Source organism: Chironomus tepperi, unplaced genomic scaffold, assembly GCF_022539635.2.
Source record: "Chironomus tepperi strain 1889 unplaced genomic scaffold, CSIRO-AGI_Ctep_v1 contig_73, whole genome shotgun sequence".
NCBI classification, from domain to species: domain Eukaryota; kingdom Metazoa; phylum Arthropoda; class Insecta; order Diptera; family Chironomidae; genus Chironomus; species Chironomus tepperi.
This window is the reverse complement of record NW_027226195.1, coordinates 1,042,817-1,070,407: the sequence shown is the minus strand read 5'-3', so window position 1 is coordinate 1,070,407 and position 27,591 is coordinate 1,042,817. Positions and strand designations below refer to the sequence as shown.

The 27,591-nt window shown below is 33.1% G+C and overlaps 1 protein-coding gene across 18 annotated transcripts in view; it reads right to left on the bottom strand.

The window, feature by feature from the left end:
• The window catches only part of shep (alan shepard), a 178,624-nt gene that overhangs the window by 43,533 nt on the left and 107,500 nt on the right, over nt 1-27,591 (bottom strand). The gene's annotated exons all lie outside the window — the stretch shown is intronic.

The window sequence follows — 27,591 nt, the reverse complement described above, 5'->3', positions numbered from 1 at the left end:
TGCTGAGAAATTTATTTAAAGAATATAAATAGAGTACCGACAGCTGCTTGTTAATTAATTAGTGAAATTTCGTGACATATGTTAAGTGAATCTGTGGTTTTTAAATTTTCTGAAAGCAGTGACGACTTTGGATGTGGATGTTTAGTAATGCTTAGTGAATCGTTTGAAGTTTTATATTGATTAGAGGCTTCAATGATGACAATATAGAAGTTTTTCTAGATGGCATACGACTCTAAAAATACAGAACATGTGAAGGCAGTGATATGATAAATTGGTGCCTGTTCTTTATCCAAATCGCTTAAATGAGCGTCCTCATAAGTAAACTCAATCTACATAATTGAACCTGCTCAATTTTTTGAGGATACTCATGAGCATATTCCTTGTCTAATCGAGGCCGAAACCTTCTTCATATGAGTCCCAATCTAAATCCTCTACAATTTCAAAAATGTCATCCCAAACAACAGCAATCCCCATCCCAAAAAACTCACACTCAAACCCATATTATCCATTGTACATTAAATATAATGATTATTATGGAACAAGAAGCAAGGAATGAATTTTTTTTATGCCTCAACAGATAACATGTGTATGCTAATCTCTCATTCGACTCCCTCTTCTTCTCCTATCTCTGTCATGTTATCGCTAGTCGTATGGCAAATACTGCTGTTAATACTCATGATGCCTATGCCATCCTAAAAAATTTTTTTCATAAGAATCGAGATATTATTGATATTCTTATTATTTTTTTTAGTGTCGTTACAAAAATAATATTTTTTAAATACAACAGCAGCAACAGAAGCAGCTCAAAAGAGAAAAAAATCTTTTTCTGATAGCAAAAAAAAACCAATTTGTTGATAATACAAGTAGGAAGACGTAAGATAACAAATACCATCATTATTCGAACATATTTTCGCTCTTTTTTTTTAATTCAAGAGTATGCGATGTAAGATAGGAAAGAGAATGAGAGCATTTATATATTTGTGTATAAAATGCTGGGTCTGGATAATATCAGAGTAGCAACATTGATATCAGCAAAAATAGCATATTTTTCATATTACATCTTTTTCCGATAAATGTACGACACATACGCAAGCCATAAAAGTGGTTCCAATGTTTTGAGATTCTTCCTTACTTTTTTTTTGTGTCAGAAGCATCGGAAGGATGGAAAGAAAAGTTGAACGAGATAAGTGTCGGAAAAGCCTTGAGGCTTCACAACAGTGAGCAGAGAGAGTAAAAATATTATTATTTTTAGCTTCAATTACTGTGTGCATGATGGAAATTTCATTTTATGTATACAGTTACTGTGAATGTTAAATTGAGTTTGTGATTTTCTGATTAAAGCTGAATGAGTCATATGATTTTAGAATTTTAAATTATATTGATGATGTTGCAGAAATCTGGATAATCTAGTTTATGGTTTGAATGTGGAATTATGAAGAATTTTGATAACAGATTTGAATGATTTTTGGAATAATAGCTGTTGTAAAATTAATGCGGATGATGAAATTGTTTTTTGGATGAAGAATTAAACAAGAATTTCCATCCGGCAGGCGTGACTCAGAGTTAGTGTCGAATTCGGTTTAAATCCGGCAACATGCTAGAATCATATTGCTCTTGTAACGGATTCTGGATTGATAAACCAAAAATTCCTTAAAATTTGGCGAATTCCACACAAAATATCCAGAAAACTCATTTAGATCATACTTTTTATACTTGATTACCTAATACATTACATCATAAAGTAATATATTCAAGTGACTCACAATCACATAATTTTGATTGCACAAACGTAATACATCATAAAAAAATATGATTTTGGGGCAATAAAAAGTTTATTACCAAACTATTATTTCTAAGTGAGGCTTATATGTATAGTGAAAATTAAGGATTGGACGCTTAGGATTTGTAGAAGAAGCTGTCATATTTAGAATCCTAACTACTAAAATCCTTAAAATTCTGGATACGATTGCACTTGAATCATAAAAAATGCGGGAATTCAATTTTCACGCAGCCATCAAGACACCTACAACTCTTACTGCCAACTTAGAATGTGGTGTTGCCCTAGAAGGACCATAGCCAAAAATATTCAAGAATTTTGTGATTTTTTTCTTTAAAAATTTAAGAAAATCGAATAATTTTGTTCAAATAGTAGATAGTGGGTAGGGGTAGTAGATAGTAGGTAGTAGGTTGGAGATTTTGACACCAAACCTTGATAAACCCTGCGCCCTAGTGACTGCCTTATGATTCTCAGGTTTAACATTTGCCAGAGCTCTTAGTCGACTCCAATTTGATGTGAAGTCAAGTAGACTTTAAGCTTTTCCATTTGATCTGATTTTGTGATAAACCCTGAGCAATGAAGCTTAGGCAGGATTCTTAATTACCTTTTTTGATACAAAAGTCCCCGACCGAATCTCATTTGAAAAACCTTAACTTGCGCAAAACAAGAAATTCCTGACTTTGCCCCTAATCCCGAGTTTCTACACCACGATTTCATCAACATTAATAAAAATTAGAACTGGATATAAAAATAAAAACAACAATAAAAGTAAGAGTTTTTTCTAATTAAAAATAACTTGGGCGTAAAGCTCATTTCAAAAGATTAAAAAAAATTGAACAATCACAAAAAAGGCTGATAAAGTTTTTGATGGAAAGCATTTTTTAGACGCCAGCCTTTTTTTAGTTCCTATACACGTTATTGATTCGATAACAGAAAAAAATATAACTTTTTATACACCGAGCAATGTGTATCTATTTCTATTTTTAGTCACATGCGGATGTCGAGCGCTTGCATCATTTCAAATCACGCAATTTTTTTGCGAGCCATTAAAAATTGCTTCTTTTTAATTTTTTCTATTAATTAAGATGAAAGCAGCACACAAAAATCTCTCATTTTTCATCATAATTTTTCGTGTGTTTGTACAAAAAAACTTTTTAATTTTTTCTCTAAACATTCATGCAAGAGGTCTTTCTGTGCTCGAACGCTCGGTGAATATACAAACTTGTTCCTTATGAAATAATTAAGAATTGTAAAAATAAAAGTTTTTTGTATACCTCAAAAATATCCGAAAAATGTCACGTATTTCACCTCATACAACAATGTTCAAATGCATTTCATTCTCAAACTTAAAAATTGCACAAAACACTTCAACTTTAACTACTTTTGCTACTTCAATTAAGTTCCTCTAATTGAAATTTTCTTCTTACAACACAATGCTACACATAATGCTCAGGTGTTTCAAGCATTTCTATTAAGTTTTTTTTTCTTCTTTTTTTTTCGTTAATTGCTTTAGCTCACAGCTCTCTTTTACTGCATATTTCTATTTCACTTCCTTTTTTTCACTCGTCAACAAAAGCGCAGATTTTTTTTCTGTTCCTTATTTTTTGCTACTTTGTTTCACTCCACTTATAGCTGTGTTAAATAATTAAAAATTGAAGCTTAACAACCGTTTAGCTTTATATGCTTAAATGAGCAAGGGTTGGATAGACAAATTTTGGGTGGTATGAATAAAATAGAGAATAAAATTCCGGTGTAGACACAAATACGTTATAACTTGTTGATGGCAAGTTAATGTCTAGTTCAAACGTGTTTTTATCCACTCGGGATTGAGATAATTTTGTGATTTTTGGGTCGATGTATTCTTGTTATCTAGATCTGGAATTGATAATCTGCAGCTTTGTTCGGATTCTTTGTTGGATAAGGAACTAAGGTCATTTGATTATAATCTTAAAGCCGCGTTCTTACTCTTATGACTAGTTAAGGTTAATTTAATTAAAGCGAAACCACTATGGAGCAACCTATGTACAATAAAATCTGGACTTCAATGAAGTTGAATCCAAATTGGAGTCCTGTCAATTCTGATTTAAATCTCATGATTCCCTATTTGTATTGATATTTAAAGTGTTTGCAGAATCCTGTCCGTCACAGTTGAAGAAGGCTCCGATACCGAGCCATGTGGACGCCAAACGGAGGCGACATCCATTCGGTATTAATAAAAGAGGTTAAGCGGAGCCTTAAAAGCTCCGTTGAAAAGCCTTCTTCAAAATCTTAGTTCAAATGATTCAAATAAGCAACAAGTTTTCATTCTAGAGCTCAAATTACATCATTGTAGCAACATCCAGATACTAAAGGATAAAATCACTATACGACCATGGTACCAGATCACATGAGTTCACAATAGTTCAAAACAATCCATAAATTTACTAAATTCCACCCACAAAAACAAGTAAATCACTTTCAAAATCACAAAAAAAGTCTCAATAAATTCACCACTTAGTAACCCAATTTGTCAACAAAAAAAAGAATAAATATCCAAACCTTGAACTCAATTCAGATCAACACTTTTTTTTCTCGCTCTGTGTGTTCACACCAATTGAGTATTTTCACTTTTAAATTGAACAATACGCCACTTTTCATAAAACAATAAAATAAATATATATATTTATTAAAAAGTCAATGAATCACATAAAATTATTTTTATTGCTATTATTGTTTGCAATTTATCGAAGTATTTTTATATGCACGAAAAACAGCTCATACAATTTCGGACACCGAGGAAGCAAAAAAAAATATAAAAATTGAAATAAATTACACTTTTTTCATTGTTTGAACATTCCAAAAAAAAATAATAATATGGAAGAGTAAGTGAAGAATGTCACGAAAACATTACAAGGTTGAATGCACTTCTGAGCGACGTTTTGTGGCTATTACGAGAATGGAGCGAGTGTGTGAGAGAGTGAGAAACTACACCGAAAAAAAAATGAAAAAAATTCAATTAGTGAATAAAAAAAAAAGTTTTTTTTTGTGTACAAGTGCGCGTCAAATCCAAACGGACTGAATTGGATAAATGGCAAAATAACTCTCTGCACAACTCACTCAATGCATTTGTATTTCCATTCTACAACAATACACCGAATGTTGGCTGTAACGATGGGTTTTTTTTCTGTTTTGTTATCGCAAATGATTCTTTTTTTTTTGGTGGGCGTCTTATCGCAGAAAAGTCTCTCATTCTCTATTTTTTTTTTCATTCTTTTTTTAGCTGAGATTTACGAAAGGAAGTATTAGTTCCGGTTGTCTGTCTGTCGAAAAAAATAAACTTCTAAGTTTTTGCGGGGAGGAAGTTACTTTTAAAGACAATTTACATATCTTTAAAGTTTGTGCTGGAAAGTTAGTGAAGTTCCGGTAGTTAATGTAAATTTTATGTCGAATTGTTGAGAGGTTTTATGATGTTTTTGAGTATAGAAATAATCGGGCTAGACTGTTAGACTTGAGATTTATTGAATAGACTAGAAGTCGCTTAGTGAGTGGCTTTCAACACTTAAGAGGGGTTAGAAGTTGGAAAATGGATTTTGATAGAAATATCTTTTGATAAGAAGGTGCAATAGACACTTTGGACTGATGTATGTTGCACTATCTCGAGCATTTATCTCCAAAATATAGAATTTGTAACAGTTAAGCAAAGTTCAATCGAAAGTGATGAAAATTTCATTGAAATCCGTGTAATTATTTCATTTTACAGTAGTATTGTCTTAATCATGCCTATAGATTACAATTTGCACTACCTTGAAGACCACGTAAGGTGGAAAACCGGCATCAGGTCAACTAGATGCTGGTGTAATGTCGAAAATCTTGTTAAGCTAGCTTATTGAGCTGGACACGCCGAACAAGGCGTTGAATTGGCAATAAGATGACTCAACACAGAAATTATCCCATATTTTCAACATTTAAGGTGCTCCCCTTTTGAAAATTGCCCTTTTGTGAAGGCATCTTGTTGATCATTTTGAATCCGATCTCACCAAAGACCTCCAAACTCTCATTTATGCCTTAAATGACTATGAGTTTGATTCCCTTATCTCTACCCTCAAGTCATGTAAAATCCCCATTTTCTCGACCAATGTAAGTAAGCAAGTACTACGAAACTCCCCTGATGGCAAATGACTCATACCTAATCAAATCTAAAACACAAATATTCATTATCAATTCTCAAAATTTACACAAATCAGATCCTTTTAAAAATCAAACAAAACTTATCATTACTCTCCATATCGACATCGATTCTAAACTTGACATCACAATACCCTCACAGAAAATATTCGTCATCAATATTTCACAAAATTACGAATTTACCTTATCTTATCAATCGTCATACCACCTGACAATCAATAAGAAAACCCATAAAAAAAATTTCATAGAAAAAAAAGTCAATTTATAATCTCAAAATTCATATAAAAAAATTGGTCTGAAATCACTGCACAAACACATCCATTTAACCTGAGCAGACAATGATATGATCCATATGTTACCGCTGTATTTGACATTAATCAACAAAAGAGATAGCATAAATAGGTTAATCGATCCAAAAATCCGGGTTAGAATGGGGTGAGTCTGAGTTGTTGGTGTAAATCTGATGATAGAGGCACGTCGGCTTGGTGACGGATTTTAGATCGATTAGCCAACTTGTGATTTTTGGGGATATTTTCACTAGAAATGACAAGAATCATTAATCTCTGATCTTCATGGATTAAAATCCAAAAACCCATAAATGCGCCTCACTCATCACTTAAATCCCACCGAAATCAGAAACCTCCAAACTTTTGTGCCATAATGTGATTGTTGCTAATGTGTATGGAATTCATTTTACATAAACAATCCACATGACTCAGGGAATTATGACGAGTGTGAGAGAAAAGAGCACAAAAAAAGTTTTATTTTTGTTATTTAAACGCAAATTTTTCAAAGCCTTTTAACTGCACAAATGTAAATGAGAGATTTTATGCCGTTTTTTTGTCTTGAATAGATTACATGCGAGATGAATAAATTCATGCAATTATTATTTTTTATAGAAAACAAACAATAGTGACGGAGCTGTAAACCAACACATTTGTCAAGCTTAGACATTTTAATTGATAAGTCATTTACAAACACGACTCGATATTTATGATTTATGATTATGTTGAGAAATTGGCTTGTTGATGACTCACACTGGAAATTTTCCTTTCGATAATTTATAACTTAATCTATATCACTATTCTAAGTATTATAACTAAAATAATTTTAACTATTTATTTCTAAAATCACTTCCAAGTTAACGTACAAATGGTCACTCACAGAATGAATTTTAGAAATAAAAAGCAAAAGTCACAAAAAAAGCATCATGTGAAGTACATATTTAAGCAGTTTAGCTTGTTTTTGTGAAGTAGGATGAAGTGAAGGTGATGCATATTGTCTGAATTTTGGGTTTTCTGATTTTTATGAATAAGCATATTGCAGGGAGAGGACAAGTCAGGTGACAAGTGACAATATAGTGACAAACTGGGTCGCCTGAGTTGTCCGTCCCCGGCATCTTGATTATCATAATCTGAGGCTCTAGTTAAGGCAGAATTAGCCTCCATCTCATTTTTAGGTGGTTTAACGCTGCCCTTGGGCTGGCAACAAATTCTTGGAAAGAGGCTGTTGACAGAGAGACATTGTAACATTTAGAATTGGTAATTGACAAGGGGTAGCTAGCGATAGAGCCAATTTTATATGCCAACGAAGAGAGGTCATCGATCAAAGCTGATTTGTACAGCCAGCGAAGTAAGAGACTAAGTAAGGCTGTCCATGACAATACGCTAAATACACATGGTTTAGGAAAGATGCTCAGAATCAGAATTCCAGGTGGCATTTGCATATTTATGGAAGTTTCTTTGAAAATTATCATACAGGAAGTAACGGAACTGTGCAATTCCCAATCATATGTACATATCATTCAGCATATAAAACCCATAAACCGCCCATCAATTCCACAAAACTCATTAGAAATCTAAAACCAACTTTCATAATTCACCACAAATTTTGCATGCTCTACAATCTAATATATCCAAAACACAATTTTTTTTTCCAATAAAGTCATAAAACGCCCTCAATAACTTTATATTTCACATTATTGTAATATCGCCACGTACTTACATTCAATCATTAATCCAAAAATAACTCAACGCACAGAATATCCATCATGGTATGAAAAATATAGTCCTCATTATTACCATACATTAATTACAATTAAATATAATCTGATGTCGTTTACAGATAGCATCAACATGTAAGTTGAAACTGAGAAATGCGTAAGTTGAAATTCAACGCACATATTTTGTGTTTTTTTTTGGATATCTCATACCATATATCATAAATAATCATATGGTCGCAAAAAGTCTAATTAATATTCTCATGGAATAATTTTGCATCATCAACTGGAAGGCTGAAAAATATCATGATTAATTATATGGCTTGGTTGGTGGCTTGGAACATGGGTGATGATTAATATTTTTGATAAGTTAGATGCAAGGGCTGATTGTGGGTGGATTTGATGGTTGATTGGTATTTTATGGAAATTCTTATTAGAATTTTTGGGGTCGTTTAGTAGTCAGGAGCATACTAAGAGGGTGTGAAACATGGAAAATTGCAGTTCGTGCCTTAAGCATAAGAAAATAGGCAGCAATTGACATTTTGCTTAGTAGTGTGCCTATATTCCATTTAGGATGTAGAAAGAGGATGAGCCTAGACAAAAGTAACAGCAAGCATGGCTGTTGGATGGGGCCTGATTTAAACCGAAGCCAGAATAACGCCAGCCAGTTGCCAGACTTACCGGCTCAATCACCCAACTCGTGCTATTCAACATCATACCATAAATGCGCTTCTGACCTCCCACAAAACTCTCTCAAATCTCGTCACAGACTTTTATTTTTTTCTTCAATACAGACAAGATAACCATTCACAAATAGAATATAATGAAACAACATCATGCTCAGTGTTTGCGATAACCGATAAGAAAGCAATTTAAGTCAATTATCATTTGTAACTGTATTCATATGTGTGTAGGTCTTAAATTACTACGTATGTGCATGATAAAATTCCTCAGTTCTCTCATTTCTCTCATTTTTTTGGTATTCAATTAATGTTTGACTGAGTTTTGCTTTCTCAAACAGCCAAAAAACAAAGAAGAAATGAATAAAAGTAAGTTGAACGTCACGTCACCGGCACATGCCACAATTGAGAATTAGAAGGGAAATAAAAAGATGGAAATTCTTATTTCTTTTTATGTTATTGTTAATTAATGTTGTCAAATCAATTTTTCAAGTCTGTATAAAACAGCACAAAAAAATTCTCATTATCAAAGCATTTTGTAGGCTTTAAATTACACAGAAAACTGAAAATAATAATGTTGACAGTGATTCATTGCTTACTATGCCTTTTCTTATTCTTTACATTTTGTGCATTTTAATTTCACAAAACCTAGAAATAAAGTCTAAAGTATTTTTACGAGAAAATTTTTGTAGTGACGACTAGAAAATATTTTATTTTTGTGAAAATGATAAAGAAGGGAACTGAAATGTTGAAATATTCAACATTGTTTTGTATAGTACTTTTTTTATTTTTTGAAGGAAGTAATAAAAGATATCGGATTTTAATTGTTGTTACGCATTGGACGGTTTTTTTTGGGGCTTGATTTTAAATGGGATATTGTTGAAATTAGTTAGATAAGCTATGTTGAGTGTAGGGTTGCTAAATTATTAGTTTTTAAGTGGAATGGGCTTCATTTTGAGAGGATATTTGGCATTTTGAGGTTTTTTACAAACTAGGGTTGAATATGATCTGAGCATTGATTTAAATTTGAAGTGGCTCTAACTACAGAACTAAAACTATGTTGAAATTAACCTACTGTAGAACTACAACAGAATCACAAGATTCAAAGCACCTAGATGCACTAATAATCTTCCTGAATTGCACAAATCGATCTTAAACTCGACTCGAAGTCGGCATTACTTTGAATTAGATTCAAAATAAATCCGACATCATGCTAGAGTCAAGCCGGCCTAGTTTCAAATTCTGGATCGATTTTTCGACTTCTATTCTGGCCTGATCTTGCTAATTGTCCTAAGAACAAAGCTTTGATACCAAACAACTCCAACTTATTTCCATCAATGACTCGCAAATTCCACCATTTTTAAATTACACGTTCACAAAAATTTCACCTAACAACATCCAAAAAAATTATCATTTTCAGTTAGCCGCAAAAATTATATTCAATCATTATTTACTCACTCATCCAGTCAAATTTCATTCTTAGCTGTATTTATTCCTCAAAAAAAAGAGTGTGTTTTTTTTCGCATTTCATTTTCAAAATTGCTGCTGCTTTTTCATTGTTACTAACGATAAAAATGAAGGAATTTCAATGAAAAAAAAAATTATTTTCGTTTACATAAATTAAATTTCATTTCGACTGTGTGCTTTCTTCTTTCCATTTCAATCGGTTTTCATGAAATTACAAGGTTAAAAAGTGTTTTGCTTCTTTACCCTTCTCAACGTTAGACATATCCTACATTCTAGATTCTCTAATAAATTCATGTTACACGATTTACAATCCCATGTGGAAAAATAACCATTACATCTTGATGGTTATGACTAGTTGTAAGGTTAGATTGCCTATAAGGGTATAATAACTATACAGAATAGCTATATTAGTCTATTATATGAGCCAGTATTTAAATTATACCATAGTAGTTATTAGAACTATTTACTTGTGCTACTAATAGCTATGTAAACATCAAGTGTAGCAGTACTTCCAACATAGTAAGTCACAAAGTAAACTAAAAGTGAGCAAACTAACTTAAATATTCATTAAAGGCAAATAATGTTGACATAAAACGGAATTGATTGAAATTAATGTAAAATTTAGTCACTGTGATTTTTTGCTGTTAAGTATGTTGACACATGCGATGTTTGGATATGACAGTTGACTACTAAATTAGTTGTTGACTGATCAACACTTTGTAAATGATTGAATTTCATTTGAAATTCCTTTGAACTTTGATTTTAAGATAAATTAGCATTAGTGGGAAGGATGGGGAGTCGTTCATTGGTTATGGGACGTTAATATAGGGCATTGGGGTCGGTTCACTTGTCATGTAGTATATATTGCGGTGATGGAAGCTGAGGAATTCATGAAAGTCCTCAAACAATTCAAATTGACATTCATCTACACAATTTAGCACTCCACCCCTAAAATCCAAACACCCACTGTCCAAAAAATCAATAAATTCAACAATTTCAAGCCCAATACGCTCAGTCACACTACCAAGAATCCATAAAACAATCGAAATAAATTCACAGTCACTCAAAATTGAATGAAATTCCAAAAATTAAGATTCAATAACCTCAGGCGAGGATAAGGCACAACTAATACTATTAAATCTCATTAAAGTTACATGAACCATTCATCTGCCCACAAGGCATTCACATCCACAAAAAAAAATTTGTGTCACCCTCTCAAAATACACCTTTATATTCAGAGTTATAATGACATCATCCAAAATAAAATGTGAAGTAAACAAGCAAAGTGTGAGAAAAAGCAAAGTCAAAAGTTTAAACAATTGTCATGTCATGAGCATGAACAGCATGTGATTCGATTATTATTAACAGAAAAAACTTTATTTTTCGTTGCTCTACGGAACTTTGGAATTTTATTTTATTTTTCTTCCATACCATAACTCCAATTGAATTTCATATACATAATTTTATTTCCAAAGAAATAAGGACATGCGAAGAAGAATGAAGGCAAAGAAAAAAAAGTTTAGCGATGTACAAAAAATTGAGTTGGAAAAAATTCAATTCACATTCGAATCGAAAAAATAGAAAATTGAATAAGCAGGACGACATACATGTGTATACGGTCATCAATGTGAGACTAACTGCGATCGGAAATATAGTAAGATGAACAGCACATACATTAGATATGTACATATATATATTCTATGCTATCTAACTGAAAAGGACGGCTTTGAAATTGAAAGAATATGGAATCGATTTTCGAATATCGTAATCGCATTAAAAAAATATTTTTTTTTGTTCTTCCTTTTCTGTGACTTCTTTTTTAGCGTATTTTATGAACTTTTCTGCTTGGTTTTGGTGAATTTTTTGTTTGTCTTATGAATTGGTATATTGACTGGTGTGGTAAGGATTTAAGCATTAATTCTTGTTCGTTCTACATTGCCTTTAGAGTCTGTATGGTTTCTATTGATTTTTGGAAGCTAAGGGTTCTTAAGTTTGGTGTCAGTACTGTAGGATCTGCTGTTGAAAGTGACAATATTGTTGAATAGCCCAAGTTGAACCAAAATCCGACACTAAATTCGGTTTTAATTCGACATTCAGCCAAAGTCACTAAAAAGTCAAGTCGATTGAGAGTTTCGCAACAGATTAGGTTTAAGTCCGGCTCTATGCCAGAGTGACACTAGTCTGGAGCTGCATTTTGGATCGATTAAAAAACTTGCTCCATTCTAGGTACTTTTAAATGTTGTCCTTCCACTGATTTTCCCCATAAAACCCAAAATCTCATTATGCAAGCCATAAAATACCTTCAACTCATGTTCCCATTCATACCCCTACTCATAAACCCCCCAACGACCTCCCATCCAACCACCCTCAAGCCCAATTTTTCAACATCACAAAATGCGCATTCTTGTCATGTCAACAACAGACATTTTTCACCAGTCATCCTTTTGTACCAAGTATAAAATTTTCACAATTGAAAGATGGAATTCAATGCAATGTTCCCTTTTTTTTAGTTGATCTCATTGTTTGTCGCCTTCAGCTATGTAAGCAGACATTCCGTTTTCATTCTGATATCTCCTCAGAGATAAGTTCTCAGTTCACTTAACATTTATAGTGTATATATATACCACGTACATACGATATGGTACGATAAGGTAAAGGAAGGGAAAAGAAAAAGGAATTTTTGGAATAAGGAAAGGAAAAAAATGTGGAAGAATTTTCGTGATAAATCAGCAGTTTGGTGGAAGCATGAAATTTTTTACTTCCTTCTAAGTAGAACCAGTCGATTATTGCGCTAATGCGAGAAATATTAAAGAAAAGGAAATTACATTTTTTGGATCGATAATAATATACATAAACATTAATGTACATGTTCTTTGACTCGTTTCTCTTTTTTCCTATTTATTGTTGTTGTTGTTGTCGTCTCCATATTTAGTTATTTTCATGTATTATCACTAACGTCACCATATTTAGTGAACACAAAAAGTATTAAGTAATCAATACGACGACAAAAAAATTTTTCCATTTAATATTCTATATATGAGTGTGTACATGAAGCTAAGCATGGATATAATATCTGTAAATATGTGAAAGTTTTCAGGGGGAAGGGAAAATATGTATTAGAAAGGGCTTCTTTGTGCACATATTTGTTGAATACCTGATTAAAATGTGAATGAAGAGCATGAAAATCGTTAAAGAATTTTGGGGATTTGGTAGCGATGAGACAATTTGGAGTTATTGAGGATTTATGGGAATGTAAACTCAAACGGCAGTATGTTGTTGATTGTAAGCAGATAAGGAAGTCGTAAAGTGTAGTAAAAGTGTTTTAAAACAGGCAAAATTTCTGTCGGAGCTCAAAATCGACTTGGATTTTCTAAAGCGAAGTCTACTCGAGTCGACTCGACTCGAGCTCTAGATTTGAGTTCTGGATACAGCTTGAAATTCAAACTTAGACTTATATGCTTCACATTTGCTAAATAATTGACCAAACCAAAACTTATAGCTTACTGAATCTAAAAATGTAGCAGAAAAGCCGGATTCACTCTCTGATTGTAAGGCAACTCATGATAATGAAGATGAATTGACCTTATATGCCTTAGAAATCAGCCCGAGCAGTAAATTGAAGCAAATTCAACTTCTTGTTGTCAATTAAAACAATATTTTGATGATTTACCATCAATGGGACAAAGCAGTGTAGCTTAGGCTTCTCAAAACCGAGTCTAAAACTTTGTGGTTCTGATTTCGATCTATATCTCTAGAATTTCGATCGGGAAAGCCCTAAGCAGTGCCCCAATGACTAAATTGTGTCATGAGTTGAAAATCATACAAAATATATCTCCATACCCCACTCTATACCAACTTATCATCATTTCAGCACAGAAATTAACATTAAGGTCACTAAGAGCTCTTTGCTTTGTTAATTTATTACTCGCAAAATATACCAGCTACATAATTTAACCAGCACATTTGCCAAAAATACAAGAAATCTACCCCTATGCTTTTCTTCTCATTTAATTTGCATAAAACCAATAATTCTTAACTAAAGCTTTTCATTTCATAAATTATTCAATATGGTCGTAGTCAAAAAAAATTTGCTAGAATAATCAAATGGATCTTATGGATGTTTCATTCATGAATTATGATTCCGAATATAGAACATTTTCTACAAAGTCATTCAGCAAAAGCAATTATAATTCTTACATAAATTTCGCCAAATATGGTAGGAGTTATGAATATAATATATGATCATATGTGTAGACACTTATATGCTTTTAATGAAAAGGCAAAAAAAATCTGTAAAACCAGCAGCAAAATTCCTTCAAAGATTAATAAATCATTTCATGCAATGTCATTATAGAATGGAAAATTTATGTAATTGTTTTCTTTTCTTCTCGCTTCTTTTTTGGCATCTCTTATGTGTTTATGTACATAAAATATCATTTATTCATCCAGTCTATGAAAAAATAATCACCCCCACCTCCCTCATACCCCCAGCCACTTAACTAAAACTTTCATTGTCATACGGAAGCTTTTATCGATTCCGAAATGGGATAATGGAAGTGAGGATAGAAAAAAAAATCCGATTAATTATAATCATTGAGCACAAAATATTTTATATCCGCCCACAAATTGACTTCACTCACACTCTCGGATGTTATCTTGCTTCTTAACCAATATTAGAATTTAATTAAAAGTTCATCATCGCCAAAAAAAGGCATCTTTCATTTTAAATTTACACCGGCAACGACAGTTGATGGGTGAGGAAAAAAATAAAAACTTTTTTTTCTGACATTCACTCTTATTGACATCGCTTGTTCTCGTCCTATAATATAATGATTTTTTTTGCTTGTCGTTGACTCTCACACTAACTTTGTTTTTTGTTTGAATCTTTGGATTGGAGCGGAGTTTGAGAAGATTGAGTGTGGTGTTGAGGTGTCAGTTTGACTGAGTTGTGGGAATTTAGGGAAGAAGTATGGCATTGATAGTCTCGGAAAGCACAAATTGGTTTATCGCTCAAAAATTCAGTCGCGGAATGGCGTGACTCTGTCTTGATGCCGGATTCAACCGGCAGCTGAAATACTCAATTTGGTTAGTTGATCCAAAATACGACCCCAGGGTGGGAAGAATCTGACTTGATACGCAAGACTCGAGTTTGGTACAAGATTCGGTTTTAATCCAATCCTAGGTTGGCAAGACTCTAATTTGATACTGGACTCGAATTAAATCCGGTTCCAGGTGGACAAGACTCTGACTTGGAACCAGATTCGTTTTAAATCCGGTATCATGCCAGAGTCACATCGGTCAGGTGTCATATTTTGGACAGGTTAACCAGTTTGTGCAATTCAGGAAAGATATTGAAGCAGGACACTCTGGCACCATAGAATAAAGTAAGTTAAACTCACAAAAATGGACAAAAAATGCGACTTTGTTAAGAAAACTTGCTCAAAGCGATAAATTTGGGGATTAATGAAGCTACAACTGAATGTTTTTGATCTCACAGTCTCATAATGTTGCTATGGACTTACAGTAACCCACTTCAAGCAAGTAAGTAGAATTATCCACCGACAAACCCCTCAAAATTCCATTCTCTTCTATGTTAAAGTCGTCAAGACACAAAAATTCACAACATAAGGTCATAGCACCAAAGATGACCATTTAAGATCAACGTCTACAAACTTTTTTTATGTTTTCCATGAAGGATTGGGCTACTTTTGCACAAAAATATCAAAATTCACCAAAAAACACCATCAAGATTGATCTCAAAACTGAAGTCAAGACATCATCGACAATTTATCTCAGACAGAATCCAATAAAACTTGCACAAAAAATGCTTACTTTTCTAGATGGTTATCTCCACACAACGAAATAACCCTCCAATAAATTCTCAAGTTTTATGTCAAATCCATAAAACTTTTTCTAATGTCAATAAAAAAAAATATTTGAATGCGCCTCATTAAATATTCAGCCACAAAAAATAAAGAACTGGCCATATTGTTTCTATTCGGATTTATTGGCCTATTCTTCAGCGACTTTATGACTTATTTCTTCTTTATATCGTCATAGTGAAGAGATTCTGAGACAAAACAATGTCGAGATAATTTTATGAACAACGACAATGAGGAGAAATTAAGGAAAAAGTCAGAAAAGTCTCATTAATCAGCAAAAAAGCGATTAATTTCATTTTCAATTTTTTTTATATCCTCCATCCCCACTCTATCGACTATTACTTTTATGCCACCCTCATTACCCTCATACCACTATTATCCGGTTGCCATCATTAAATGTTAGAGGAAATACCGCAACATAATTGTGCTCCGCTATTGTTCCTAAATGCCATTTTGAGGATTGTTAATGTGGTTTTATTTCAGTAATTAATTTGAATTTTTTTTTATTATTCGCTTTTCATGCTTTCATATTTTTTTCTCGTCTAAGCTTTAACTTTTGGGGGTTATTTGGTTGATACGTAACATGAATCCACCAACCATCCCTTCCGTTACTCTTCTCTCTCTGTAACAATCCCTAACAGGCAAAGAATATGCTTAAATGATACAGAAAGACATCTAGAGTACCTACAAGTGGTCCATTAGTCTTTTAGGGAATGTATCTACTATTTGAGACGCTTAACACCTCCTGTTCCCCATCCTAAGAGTGATACGTGACCAAACAAGTGAACAGACCATTAGCTCATACAGCAAGAACTCTATGGCACCTACAAATGGTCCATTAGCCTTTTAGGGAATGCATCTACTATTTAAGACGATTAACACCCCTGCCCTTGCTCCTCCTAAGAGCATTACGTCACCTAACAAGGAAACATCCCCTTAAGCTCTATATATCCATCTGCTTCCCATTCACCCCCCGAAAAAAGCATAATTGTCAATTTTATTCTTCTTTGATTTTTAAACTCTCTTAATTTTTATTGAGGTTATGGCACATAAAAGACGAAAAGGAAGAATATTTTTGTATTTAAATATGAAAATTGCTTCCACTTTGATGACTATGACTTCCATATAATACGGGAAACCGTTATTGCCTTAATAAATGAGCAATAGAGACACAACAACACAAAAAAACTGTATCTCAATGCTGAAAGCAATTTGCGCGTGATGAACTTAATTACTATAATTAAAATTCTTGTTCATTGTGAGTCATTAAACAACAAAAATTGGATTTGTTTGCTTGATATTGTTGTCGACATGATGTCGAAATATTAATGACTACTTATTGATAAATATAATTCTTATTTAAATGCATGAAACATAAATAGTCAGCATATCAAATTTTAAATAATGACATTTTTTTTTTGTTGTTGTGTGCTTGTTGTCAGTGCGTCAGTCCGTAAATAATTTATGGAGTCTATATATAAATAAAGTAAATAAAAATTTTGAGGCGATAAGGCTGATGATTTGTGGGGAAATGAAGGCTTTTTTCTGTGAGTGAAATTATTTTGCAGACTTAGATAAAATAATGGCACACAAAAAAAAAGTTGTGATGGAAATCAAGGTTGTTTGACATGATGTATGTTGATAAAAAGATAGTCGATGTTTATTGATTAAAATTTGAGGTTTTTTCGGTAGCTTTGTATTGTAGAACCGGAACCAGACAGAAATTGTTTGCAAAAGAATTGAGGAACATAAATTTTCCGAGAAGGTCGGTCAGTTCCTAATATTTTCAATTGATCTTAAAAGGTATCTTGGTAATAAAGTCAATAAATAAATATCTTAAGATCAACTTTTGCTTGCCGAATCTAGTGCAATACTGACTGTAATAACAGAGTTCATCCACGAGTTCATTGACTGTCCTACGCGAATGGTCCTTTAAATTCTTAATTTGACAATAACTCTGTACCCGATCGGCACATATTGAAATGTTGCCACCACGGCAACGAGGCGGCAGTATACTTATAAACAAATGGCAGTCATTTGGCAAAAACAACCGGATTTGCTGATCGGGGGTAGTATCAGAATGAAGATATATCAGACGTACCTAGCCATATGTAGGAAAATCTATCAGACTGAGATTAAAGTCTAGTAATTAATCAACAGACCGTAAATCTGAAAGTTTCTCTTTCTATTCCCCGAATAGACAAGATGTTCATACTCATGAGCATTTATTGAATGTACTCATAAGCACACTCAATTACCTGAGTATCCTAATTGTCTGTTAGAATATGGTCATAAGTTCGATTCCCATTAGCACTTAATCTCTCAATCACTACATATATTCCAGTCAATATAACAACTTTTCACACAATACCCACGAAATTCCCTAGAATTCCATCAATTCAGATTTCCAAAGAGCTACACGGATACAAAAAGCCAATCAAAAGACTCCCTGAAGCATATCAATTTTCATGACATTTTCCACAAAAGCCTTTTCAATAAAATTCGAAATAATCGAACTGTGTTTTAAATCCCCCAGATCTTCCAAGAATCAATTAGTTATTAATTGCTCAAAGGAAATGCCATTAATTTGAAATCAATAGCCAAGTTCCAGCAAGAAATAAAAAAAAATCGTTCAATCAATTACAAATAAATTGTCAGTTCCTGTTTGAGATTTCCTTGACATAAATTTCCATTTAAACTACCTCAAGGTCTCCTCCCATCCGTAATTTGCTATTGATTCTCGAGTTGCTCAACTAAGTCACAAATGCAGCCCAAAAAGTCGGAGACATTTTACATAAAAAACGATCAATAAATATGGAAATTATGACTTGAAAGCATGCGACCGAAAAATATAAAATAGAATATCATGTTTGAGGCATATAAACATTGATTCCAATTAAATTTGTATTGGCACATATCGTCAATGTCTCCCTCAATCATTTCGCATTGAGAAACAACAAATAAAAATTCATGTTTTTTGCCATTTTAGTTTTGTGGGCTTCAGCATGAAAATTAAATGCCTTGTTAAACGTAATCCGATTTGTTTTTCACCTGTTGATCACTTTTGTGCTTTTCGATTTTATGTCTGTCTTTTTTTTGTGTGTGTTTTGTCATGGAGAGGAACTTTTTTGGAATGAAATGAAGAATATTTTGGGGAATGTGGGACATTTTTGGGGGTCGTTTGTGAATGATGTTAATCGGAAAATGAGGTTTTGGGTCCTATTTTGCTGACAATGATGATTATTGGAATATAAATTAAGGGATAACAATAAAGGAGACCGCAAAAGAGCTTTAAATTCTCTATCACGAATACATTAAGCCTTCATTTGACTTTTCTACAGAGGTGGCTTCTATTTTGTCATCGTGACGTCATGATGATATATTTCCAATAGTGCAAAACTGCTTAAAATTATCAAAATGAGATTTAAAAGTTCAACGCTTTATACTTGCGTTTATAACCACATTAAGGTCATATGCACGTCATTCATGATGGTGACGAATATGAAAAGACGGTTATGTGACGCATTTGAATCGTTGGGGTTCAAAATTTGCAGGATTTGTTCCAGAAAATTCTGGAAAGTGCCTTTAAAAAATCCAGATTAGTGACCAAGCAAAAAACTTCAGTTTTTGAGAAGATATTTTGGATGGCACATAAGAGATGCAACCTAGAATTATCTGGATCCTCAATTTGCTAGACTTCTGCATCTTACTCACCACAGATAGGCTGCATTAGCTTAGAAAGTCGCCAGCCTTAAGCTAAGAAACTCATATTAAAGCGAAATGAACATTCCAGCATAAAAAATCATAACCCTATATAATTGGGCTAAATAGTGTCTAGAAGTGAGTTCCTCAATTTTGAACTTTTGGCAACATAATGTCCAGAATTGATGATGGTGATAATGATCAGTTCCTATTGATCCACTGTGAATCATAGGACGTTAATAAAGCGATTGAACAAATTTTTGTTCCTGGCCAGAACGGCTACTTCAAGAAGTCCAGAGCTGCACTTACTTAACTACACCACTGTTCATAACCTCCCAGTCATCTACAAGCAATCGACCCGACCCCGTACAAGGATTATAAAAATCATGAATTATGTCTCTAACGCTCAATTATTATATGCTTCACATAATTCATATTTTTATTTCCATAATATTATTTTTTTTCTGTTTGATTAAAAAAGCTTCTACATTCATCCACACGCATTCAAACAGAGGCATTTCTAATAATAGCATGATTTTCATCTAAATGTAAATCAACCATGAATAAAATGAATGAGATGAATAAAAATATGTGTATAAAGATACTGAAAGACTATGATGAGAATTTCTCTCATTTTTTTTTTTTCTACTGAATATTAATGACTTGATGGCTGATGATTCGCAGAGGCGGATGTTTATAGCATGGCTTAGCATAAGTATGTATTTTTGTGGATCGGAATATATATTGGAGTTGAGCAAAAAATTATGTTTAGCTTGAGATTAAGAGACAGTTTTGACTTTTACCACAAAAATGTTAGTCAACATATAGGCATACGAAATTTAAATGCTATGATAATATGAACAATATGTACGCAAAAAATAAGAAAACAACATTGACATTCTATTGTTGTTTACGTATATACAAGCAGCATGGATGAAATGCGCACTAACAAGGCTTTGTTCCTTCCTATTTGATAAGATGAAGACGACGACGAATGAAAATATTTTATTCGTTCATAATGTGGAATTATTGATAGATCAAGGCTAAATTTCTAATGAGAATTATGAGTGATATATTTTTTGAAGGAGGGGGATTTTCATATCCATTTTATTGAAAATATTTTTTTTTTGTTTCTGCTTTGAGGGGATTTGGAAATTTTTGAAGATTTTTGTTCAGAGAAAATATAAATTATTGGCATATTTTGAATTTATAATGAAATGTGTTCTTGGAAATATTTTTGGATGGAAATTGGAAATTTTCTTCTGTTTAACTTATTTTCAATCTAGGATTTGAATTTGGGAAGCGCACGTGGTAAAATTGAACATGGCAAAGCCATACGGCGAAAAATATGGCTCTAAGGTAGGTCTGGCTTCAGTTTATGACTGAATTTCACCAATAAGGGTCTCTCAACGTGCAAAAATAACTCTTAACAAGCATGTCCTTGATAGCTTACTCTACATAATTATACTAGATGAGCAGGTTGATGAGCGTTGCTCTCAGCCAATCCTGTTCTTGACAGCACACCCTTTGCTTGCTAAATTTCTACATTGTTCGTCTTTTTTATTCCTTGTATTTTGGAACTGTACCTCGAAAATTCGATTTTTAACTCCCTAAGAGCGTTACGCAATACATGAATTGCTCCAACAAAACGTCAAGTCATTGTAACTTTATAGCTATGCAACTTGAAAAGTGACCAAGGCGCTTACTAATTATCTTCAATTATTCGTAATCACACAGTAAATCATTAGAAACTAATCATCATCAAGTCATCCAATTAAATTACAATTAAGTCTATAATTTAGTAGAAAGGAAAAAGATTCAATTTCGACTTTATACTTGCATTTCTCGAAGTTACGGTCTTGATGAATTTTTGAGATCGAAACTGAGATTGATACTAAGACCGAGACCAAGACTGTAACCATGACTTAGACCAAGACCAAAACTGGGACTGAGACCAAAAAAAGAATACAAGGGTATTCTTCATAGTCTCGATTAGAGTTAGCAGTACTCCAATGCAGAGGCACTTTTTGAGACGTTTGGAGAAGTTCAAACTCCTAAAGTCCTGCAAATTCTAGTCTCAAACTAAAATCTTAGTCTAGACCTCCAGAATCTTTATTTTGAAGACGATATCTTACTCATGCTTCCAAAACAACCTCATAACCGATTGTTAGCACCAATACAGCCATGTATGTATAATACCCACCCCAGCCAACCTGTCTATACCTCACTCAAACTCGTCTCAATTTTCCAAGAACACCATACCAAAAATAAAACAATTCTAAAAACAGATAATAAATTTACCATAAAATGTTTAGCCTCAATACATTGGCACTTCTTATTTTATCTGTTAACAGACACAAAAAAAGTAACAACCAGCACAGAAAATATAAAACAGTACCATTTAAAGGACACACGAACCCTTTTTCAATTCACAAAAATAAAGTAAGTATCTTTCAGTAAAATAAAGTATCGAATCACAACAATGCTTAATTAAATTAAAACAATTTCTATCACTGACTGTGCGACGCGTGGGTATTACGTATTTTTTTACACCCTCAACGTGCCAACATAATTCTTTTGTTTTTACATTCACATAAAAAATTCGATCTAAAAAAATGTTTATGCTTATGTACAGCACAAATGAATTTATATTCGGATGTCCTAAGGTCATTGGTAAATCTTTTTTGTGTCCACTGGAGTCAAACTTATTTTCGTATATAAACTTGTAAACAGCTTGTAACTTGATATAGCCTCATAAACTGATGAATGAGCAATTTACGTCAATCTTTGAATTTTTAATGTAGTATTAATGTCGCCTGTGTGCAAAGAGCTTTTTTTTCTGTACGTAAAATGTAAGAAGGATTTTTGTGGTTTTTATTCGTGAAAGCTGAGATGAAGCTTGTTGTAATATGAAGAAAATGTTTGCGGTAAAATGGGTTTTGTGATTTTCGTAAACAAGTGGGAATTAAGTTGAGAATTTCAATGGAAATTCCTTAATAATATTCAAGTGAGATTTAATTTTGAAATTTCATAACACAAAAGCCATTCATTTCTAGCCACATGAATTCAATAGTCTCATTAGGGAGTTGTTTGTAAGTGATGTCAAATTGATTGATTAATTATTTGAGTCAATTTCTAGCTTTGAGTTGATTATTTCATGGGAAAACCTGGGAAAATTGTTTTGAACTATAACAAGGTACAGTAACAAACATGTGGCATGAGGACTGCTGTATGCACATTATGTGTGTGTTCTACGCTGAATTATGCTTTATACCGACCAAAATTGACATCATTCCAAGAGATTCTATCTTCTTTGACGTCATGATTGACCCATTTCGTCAGCTCTTCTTATACTAAGCTTAATGACACACGACAATGTCGTCAGAATCTCCGTTGCGTCACGAATTTGCCAAAATTTGATCTAACAAGAAATCATTACTGAGTTTTCAAGGACTCCGTGCTAAAATCCTTTAAAACTCAGTAATTACCTCTTGCTAGGTCAAATTTAGGCAAATTCGTGACACAACGTAGATTGAAAGATTTGAGCACGGAGTGTGGTACAGCAAATTTAAAATCGCAGTGCCTCCAGTTCATAAGGCTGGGCCCTTCAAGCATTATATATTAGCACGGAGAGAATACGAAGCATGGTTCTGACTTGGGACCGGAGTCTGGGGTCTCAGAATGATCGTAGGTCAGACTCACGTCAGTCTGGAGCCGGATTTTTCTACATCTAAGTAATGAAAGATGAATTTTTTAATAGGTTTGTTGAGGCTGATCAGAAATGACTTGTCATGAAATTTTGGTACTTTTGGCTTTTGTCTACATTCAGGTAACACAAACCTACCCAAAAGCCATAAATTTCCACACAACTTAATACAATGACATCATTTACAAACGCCTAATTTCAACCATAAATCTTAAAATTCCTCAAATACTCAGGATAAATCAATTAACTGAATACATGTAAATACCAAAGATAAATAACCCAAACAATAAGACCTCAAGCTCTTCTCATCTCAATTCATTTTCTCTCAGCAGCAAAAATTCTTTCTTCCTCTTATCTACACAACCAGCTAATAAATTTTCATTGCGCAATTTACAGGAATTGAAAAACATAAAAGAAGAAAATGAGAACAAAAGCGAAAATATGGATATAAATTTTCTCGAGAATATTTGAATAAAAGAGACATTTACAGTGCAGAACACGAAGAGGCATTTTTTGTAAATATTTTCACATCCACACACGCACATTCATCTATTTATCTAAATTTTTCTATCTATCCCATATCTAACATTCACATGTGCATGAAGTATATTGTGATATGAGATGCTTATAACTTCCAATTTAACATTAAATTCAATTGCTACACGTTCTCATTTTTGGTGTGCGATAATGATAAGAATTTTTATCCATAAAAGAGGCACACATTTGCTTATCAGTAAATCCAATATGTTGTACGGATGGAAAATATGAAGGCACGAGGTTCATTTCCTCGACTTTTCCATTTCCATTCAATTGAGTCGACATGAAATCCACTGGGAGTTGTAATTTCTGCCTTTTTTCAGAATATCAGAATCGAAAACAAGCAAGAAGGAGCTTGATGCTATTATAATAGGATATAAATGGTTCTCATTTTTGATAGCTGACTATGTATGTGAAATTTACACACTTATGTATTCACATACAATACAAAATGATTATATTTATAGCGAGAAGCACAAGAAAATTATTTGGCGAGAAGGAACTGCGGAAAGGATTCGTGAAGCAATTTTTTATGTGCCATGTCGACATAATTTCTTGTTTCTTGTTGTATCCGCATTCACAGAACATAATTTGCATATATTGTAAAACCAAATTCAATTCACTTCTTCTCCATTTGCCAGGCTGAGAAACTAGGCGGTATCGGCGGTATTTATATGAAATACCGCGGTATTTGGCGGTATTTCGCGGTATTTTGCGGTATTTCGCGGTATCGCATTTATAAGGTTTTATCTTTTTAATATGGGAAAACCGAGATGGAAAATAGTATTTTCCGGTAGTTTTTCACCCTGGTAAAAGAAAATTTATACAAAAATAGTCATTCCCGAGAGTTTTGAACCCTAATATTGAATATTTGAAGCGAAACTTTGCTTTTTTGAGGGGTTTTCACACTAATTTTGGAAAACTGAAAGGAAATTATAGTTTTTCAAATTTTTTTCGCCTTAACATGAAAAAATTGAGGCAAAATTCGACTTTTCCGAGAAATTTTCACCAAAATATAGGAAAATTGTGGTAAAACTTGGCTTTTCCGAGTGTTTTTCGACAGAATAAAGGAAAATTGAGACAAAATTTGGATTTTCCAAGAGTTTTTCATCATAATATAGGAAAATTGAGGTAAATTTGGACTTTTCCAAGAGATTTTCACCACAATATGGAAAATTGAAACAAAATTTGGATTTTCCAATAGTTTTTCATCATAATATAGGAAAATTGAGGCAAATTTGGACTTTTCCAAGAGATTTTCACCACAATATAGGAAAATTGAAACAAAATTTGGATTTTCCAAGAGTTTTTCATCATAATATAGGAAAATTGAGGCAAAATTCGACTTTTCCGAGAGATTTTCACCACAATATAGCAAAATTGAGGTAAAACTAGGCTTTTTTGAGAGTTTTTCGACATAATACAGGAAAATTTGGATTTTTTAAAGAATTTTTACCAAAAAAATTGGAAAATTGTGTTAAAACTTTTCTTTTTTAAGTGTTTTTCGATAATATTGAAAAATTTAGACAAAATTTGGATTTTCCGAAGAATTTTAACCATATTATAGGAAAATCGAGGCAATGTTCGACTTTTCCGAGGAATTTTTATCATAATATACAAAAATTAAGGCAAAGTTTGACTTTTTAAAGAAATTTTCATTATAATTTAGGAAAATTGGGACAAAATTCGACTATTCCGAGAGATTTTTATCCAAAAATAAGAAATATGAGGAAAAATTCGACTTTTCCGAGGTTTATTCACTTAGGATTGAGCAAACTATGGTGAAATTAGACTTTTTCCAAAGTGAAAATAGAATTTTCACAATTTTCTATTTAAGTGTTTGAGTTATAAATGATCGGCGGTATTTATATGAAATACCGCGGTATTTGGCGGTATTTATATGGAATACCGCGGTATTTTGCGGTATTTAGCGGTATTTATATGGAATACCGCGGTATTTTGCGGTATTTAGCGGTATTTGTATGAATACCGCGGTATTACCGCGGAGTTTCTCAGCCTGGTCCATTTGCTTCATTCCCCTATAAAGGCACATTAATCAAATTGACTAACTTAACATAACATGAAAGAAGCAGCATAGCATAGCTAGATGTACCAACAGCATTAAAAAGGAATTTTTATTATAAGCAAATCAAGCATTTCTGTTGTCTCAAAAGAATTTCTTTTTTTCTGATGTCAACAACGCAAATCGTGGGGATGAAAAGGATACAAATAAGGCGGATTGGATGCATCATTGTACGGTTCAAATGATGAAAATAAAGGAGGATGAAGAAGGTTTTTTTTTATATATTTACTGAAAAATCCTTCTTATGCTTCCTTTTTTGTTTTCCTCCTTTTTTTATCTGTCTTTCAAATATTTATGTTTGCTGCGTTTGTAGTTTACTGCTGTCTGAGTTGTCTTCGTTAGACAACATGGCAATGGAGGATGAAAAATCAAGAAGAAATGCAAATAAGAGATGAAAATTAAGTATGTTTATTAATAGGATGGGGGTGGGCTTAAGCGCTTGTTATTTATTGTGATGAAGTGGATGACTTGATTGGAGATGTTAAGGGTTGAAAGTATGTCATGTGATTGGAATATAGAAGTGCTATTTTCGAGTTCTGGATCAGAAATCAATCATTATCACTAGATCAACTCCAAAAGTTCAAATTTGTGATGGTTAAACTGTGAAATTCAGCATTAAAATTGCCACATGACTTGATATTGATTTTAATGGAAGTTTATTGCTTCTATGGATAAAGAACCCCCCTACGTGCGACAATGGGTCCTCGTGCCTACCAGCCAAGTAAGTAAGTAAGCAAGTATGGATGTAGAACTCATTATTCAAGAATTAGAACTGCAATGTCACGAACATGATGTGAGTTCTTGTCACACCGAGTGCTGTAAATGATTGAAACATCAGCCTATAATGGGAATCGAGCCCATGTCCTCATTAATGATAGAATTTCAGATATTCGGTTTGCCGCTTAACAACTCGGTCACAGAAGTCTTCCTATTGCTATGGCAGAGTCGCCTTTATATGGCTCGATACCCTAGATGCATCCCTAATCCACCACCTCTCATACTTAGTCCTAATATGCCACATCAGCCAGAAAAACTGAACCTCTTCCAAAAAATCCTATTCTCAAACCACAAAAAAACAGCTTCAACATTCATAAACATCCTTCTTTATTTGCCTAACATGTCTACAACTTATTCTTCTAAAGAAATCTTTCCTTTGCCCACATATTTGCTTCCTTCATCTCATTTTCATTGAATGAGACAAATCTCAAATAATTTTTTGCAAAATATGAACATGAGGAAATTTATGAGTTGAGATATTGAACCCAATTTTCATGGAAATTTCCTACACACAAGTAAATGTCGCATATACATCAATATACATAAATATTGACACGACTTTTGCTGTTTTTTTTTCTCTCCTACAAATTTTTTTTTCTTCTGCCTTCTTCTATGTATTCCATAAATTCTCATTTGTATGAATGTATTTTGGGGGTTGTTCGGCTGTTGTGTGACGTGGAAAATTGGATTTTTGGATTGAAGTGCTAGTTTGTGGTCGTAGGCTTTTGTGTGCTCCCAGGAAGGCTATAATGCTTATGCAGGTCGATGTTACTTTGGGATGAAGTCGAATTTGACCGATTTCGGGTACATGCCAGAA